The sequence below is a fragment of the Otolemur garnettii genome, unplaced genomic scaffold (genome assembly GCF_000181295.1).
Source record: "Otolemur garnettii isolate 467f Iridium unplaced genomic scaffold, OtoGar3 scaffold00041, whole genome shotgun sequence".
Taxonomy (NCBI): Eukaryota; Metazoa; Chordata; class Mammalia; order Primates; family Galagidae; genus Otolemur; species Otolemur garnettii.
In genome coordinates, this window is record NW_003852436.1 from 10,071,546 (window position 1) to 10,076,617 (window position 5,072).

At 41.6% G+C, this 5,072-nt stretch overlaps 1 protein-coding gene across 2 annotated transcripts in view; it reads left to right on the forward strand.

Moving 5' to 3' along the window:
- DCLK2 (doublecortin like kinase 2) overlaps nt 1-5,072 on the forward strand; it is a 170,822-nt gene that overhangs the window by 147,517 nt on the left and 18,233 nt on the right. The gene's annotated exons all lie outside the window — the stretch shown is intronic.

Genomic DNA, 5,072 nt, shown 5'->3' on the forward strand with positions numbered 1-5,072 from the left:
GGGGATTTTACAGAAGCTGTTTTGGGAGCATGGCATGCACACCCCTCCACACACACACGAGAGTGGGTTGCTCTGTTTCCACCGTGTGGAGCTGAGTGTCATCTTGATGACGGCTGGGGAGTGAGCTTACTTACCTCTTCCATATCATGTTAGTCCAAACACAGTTTTCCCCCTCCTCAGTAAGGATGTGACCATCAATAGCTGTACATCTCCATCGGTTCTGTCCATGTCCGTCTCCACGTGCAACATTCTCCCTCCCTGGCAATGTGGCAAAGCCATTCATCTTACAAGGCACTGGGCAGATCGTCTGACATCACCCCAGACTCTGGGCAGAGTCCAGTCACAGCCGCCTCTGGCTTCTGCTGCACTTGCCGTGGTGTTGTGACTTTTATCATTTACTTGTCTCTCTTCTTTGGATTGTATACACTGCAGGGGCGAGGTTTGTATCTTAATTATCTTTATATCTTTAATACCTTGGACAGTCTGGAGCCAGCACAGAGTGGACATGTGAAGTGAGTTTGACCAGTGATGGCCACTCGGCTGGCAGCTGGCACTCAAACACAGCCTGCTTCGTGCTTGTACTTCACCAGTACTTGTTGAAAGGATGGGCTTTGAGACCAGATCTGGGATTTTTTTTTTTTTTTTTTTTTGGCTAGTGCAGAGTCCCTGTTTTTTATATATTTCTAAATGTCCTATAAACAAACAAGAAAGAGTATTATGGACTTGGTTGTGTCAACTCTAACGAGCAGTGAAGACAGTTGTACACTGAGCCCCGCTGGGAGTGAGGATGGTAGGTTCTCTCCTCAGACGTCTCGCCGTCAAGGCCTTCAGCATCTGTCAGAGTGCTCTGTCCTCTGACTGGAGCCAGGGGCTTCAGAAGAGGGGGCAGCAGGGCTTTCTCTAGGTGTGACCAGGTATACATCCCGTGGCGTTAAGGAGGAGGCCCTGCACAGCCTACGTCATCCCTGGGGCTCCAGTTATTCTGTTCTCTGTAAATATGGGGGCCCAGGGCTGCTGGGGAGACACTGGTTACTCTGGAGCCACCTGTCCTACAGCTCTGATTGCTAAGGCCCAGCCAAGAAGGTGGTGGAGGCATTAGTGAACTTTCCTATAAACCAGGGAGTGTTCCCTTCCCTGCTCACAGATCCGACTCTCTCCTCCCATCTCTTACTTTTCTATTCCCAGTTCCTGATGCATGCGAAGTACCCTCCAGGTCTGATGCTGCTTCCTTACTCTGATTATGCATAAAGGGTCGATAGTACAAGAGGGGTTGATACCTCCAACGTGATATGTGTCAGAATGTAGCCCGCACATCAGAATTACATTCCTCATCTGGTCTCACCCGTCCTAGGAGTATTCCCCTCTCCTCCCGTACCTGCACCAACCCCTGGGTGGTGCCCAGAGGGGAGAAGACTGAAGATGATGACAAACCTGACGTCTGGATGAGGCTAATGTGCGATGGAGATGGGCCTTGTGGTCAGGCTTCAGAAACAACCTCAGCCACATGTGTCTTAAGTAAAATATGTTGTGTTTGTCATTGGAACGTGATCACTCAGCAGTTTCCAGATTTGGTCAGCAGGTGCATTGGCCCAGGAGGAGAAAGTACCACGAAGGCACTCCCAGTAAACACCCGGGGTGACTGTCAGCCTCTCTGTCTCTAAGAACTAATTCAGCTTTTAAACACCAGAGCATTCAGACATCTGATTTGCATCCCCTTCCCTGGTAGCCGTGTCATAATTTAAAACCCTGCCAGTGGAGATGGATGGGTGGCCATGTCAGGGAGCACAGGGGTGGCTGTTAATGCTGTGAGTTACAGCCCGGTGGTGCCCTGTCAGAGTTAACTATGAGAGACCAGTGATAAATTCAGGTTTGCCAGGAGTTCTGGGGACAGGGGAGAGAAGAGGGTTGGTTTCTCATATTTGAAGTCCTTTTAAATCTTTGTGTTGACATTTTATTTAGACTTTGTGGGATCTGCATTCCTCACATTTTTTATTTTTGCATCCTGAGAGCAATTTTTGATGGAGGCATCTCTCAGCATGTGGTGGGGCATTTGAACACTGCAGGGCTGGAGCCTGTATAGTTGTGATTGTATACATTCACTCAAAATCTTTATTCAGGTTCAGGCTATAGGCAGGGTTTGGGTAGGTCTACTCAGTTATTTTTCAGATATAGAATCTATTGCAGAAAGATACGGTAGAACAAAGAATGGTTCTGGCTGGAATCCCTGCTTGGCTACTTACCAGTAACCTCAGTTTCTTCATCTGTGAAATAGGAATAATAGTTCTTTTTCTAATTGCCCAATGGAGTAACTATAGAAGTCTAGTAATATGTTGTTTGAGAGAATATTGAAATCTTGTAAGTTCTGCGTGTGTGTGTGTATTGCAGTTTTTGGCTGGGGCCAAGTTTGAACACGCCACCTCCTGTATGTGGGGCTGGCACCCTACTCCTTGAGCCACAGGCGCCACCCAAATCTTGAAAGTTCTTAATAAGAGTGTCAGTTACTGGGGAGAACTGAACTCTGCCAGAAAACCTTTGGAGTCCCAGTTCATTGCTTCACCTCTTTATTGAAATAAATGTTACCTTTTTTAAAAATTTGAGATGGGATCTCACTGTGTTGCCCAGGCTAGTTTTAAACTCCTGACCTCAAGCAATCCGCCCACCCCTGCCTTCCACAGTTCTGGGATTGCAGGCATGAGCTATGGTGCCTGACTAAAGTTAGTTTCTTAAAGCAGTGTATCCTGTGTATATATGCTTTGAAGAAAATCTCCAGCTAAGATGTGAAATGTGTTCATATTATCTTTTACATATTTGCTAGCACTGGGGAGAGATGAATCAAATAAAATATTATTTCAGGCTTGTCTACCCCTTATGACACTTCCTGTTTGATGTTTAGCCAAGGAATATTACTCTCCCAGACATAATTCAGCGATTATAGACTGTCCAGTCCCCTTCTATTTATGCTCCTGCATCTGACTCTGAATTCTTTATAGGGTATGTGAAAAACAGTACGTCTGGGACTTCTGAGTATCTAACAACCCCTAAATACCCCTAGGCAATTCTAAATTGAATGTTTAAAGTAAACACTATTTTTCAAAATTATACCTAATGAGTGTATATTTAAGTAGTGAGAACAAAACAGCAATGACATTAATAAAAACGTTTTGTATTCTCATGTTACAGACATTTACTGAAATTGTGGTTATAATATTCTTATCATTGCAATTACTTCGGAATTTCTTTCTGAAGTCTGGATTTCGGTAAACATATCATAAATTCTAACTGTAATCAGATTGTTCTCGTTAATGTTTACATTAAACATAATAGATGGAAAGTTGTCCTAAGACTGTGGTATGACTGAAGATCTGGATTCTGTTACTTCAGGACAAATCATTAATAGCTTGGACTATGTGTCTGCTGAGTGTGGGCTGACTCAATTAGAAATATCTATGAGGGACTCCAAATCTTCATCATTACTCCTGTGAGACTTTAGAGTCATAAAGATATGTGCTGGTATGTGTATATTATAAGAGTAGAATAAGTTATTAAAATACTAACGTGAAAAACATTTTTATACATCACAGGTACCATGCATCCTCTGTAAATTTCCCATAAAGCCGGGACTCATTGGCTCATTGCCCTGGGGTTCTTGATGCTTTTTATTGATGACCATTTCAATTATTCCCTCTCATTAAGTGCCAGACTAGTAGATGATGTTGTTAACATGCTTATCTTGAAAAAACAAAACATTTTGTAAATTTTTCTTCTCCTTTAGTTAGTAGTGGTTAAGATGAAATCTGATTCAGTTCATAGTAAAATAGAAAGAAAAATTAAAGACGTTTAAAATATAAAAATAGAAAAAGACACGTGAATATAGACTACGTCTCTGCAGCCATTCATCTCTGAAATGCAGTGTTTTCAAAATGGACACTCAAGAGGGAAATAGACTCTACAAACAAGTGACGAATTCCACGGGCAGATCTGAATTATGCTGTGAAATACACTTGTCTGCGTCCCAAAGTGTTCATTTAGAATGTAACTTTCAGACTTCTACTCCATAAGGAAAGTCTGCTTATATATAAAATCAATTTTTTCTAATTAGGAAGCCAGTACACATTCACTGTGAGCATTTCGAAAACCACTAAAAAGTATAAGGAAAATCCTTCCTTTTAATTTTTTTTTATAACTGGTGCCAATAAAATAATTCTTAATGTTACTACCTAGAGATAAAGTTGTTAACATTTTGGACTATTATATTTTATATATAATTGTGAGTCTTTTTTACTCCATGTAATGTAGTGAATATTTACCATATTTATTTGAGAAGAGCTTCTTAGTGTGTGATATCCGTGTTTCCCTGAAAATAAGACACTGTCTTATTTTTTCTCAAGAAGACACACTAGGGCTTATTTTCAGGGGATGTCTTATTTTTGTAAAGTATAATACAACAATCTACATTTATTCAAATACAGTTAAATCATCTTCTTCTGGAACCTGACTTTGTTGGTGGGGCTGATGCTAGTGATGCATGAACTCCTTTCCCTAGCTGTTCACACTGCGCAATAGGATGCCTGTGACCAAGGTAACCACATGCGTACCCACGCAAGTGTGAACGGCTTGGAGAAAGGAGCTGTGGCAGATAAAAGGTATTCCAGTCTTCCTTACCTCTCTGTGCTGAAAAAATGCATGGTGTGGCTATGCAGCATATCTGCATATCTGCATAGCCACACCCATCCCTAGGTCTTATTATGGGGTAGGGCTTATATTTAATAAATGCATAGAAATCCTGCTAGGGCTTATTTTTGGGGTAGGTCTTATTTTCGGGGAAACATGGCATTTTATTATAGGGATATACCATAATTTACTAAGTCATTGCTGTTTTTAGCTATTTATGTTGTGTCTAGTTTTTTTTCTTTGTTTTTGTTTGACAGGATCTTACTCTATCATCCAGGCTGGAGTGATCATAGCTGATTGTAGCTTTGAAATTCTAGGCTCAAGTGATCTTCTAAGCTCAGCTCCCGAGTAGCTAGGACTATCAGCAGGTGCTACCATGCCTAGCAAAATTTTTAATTTTT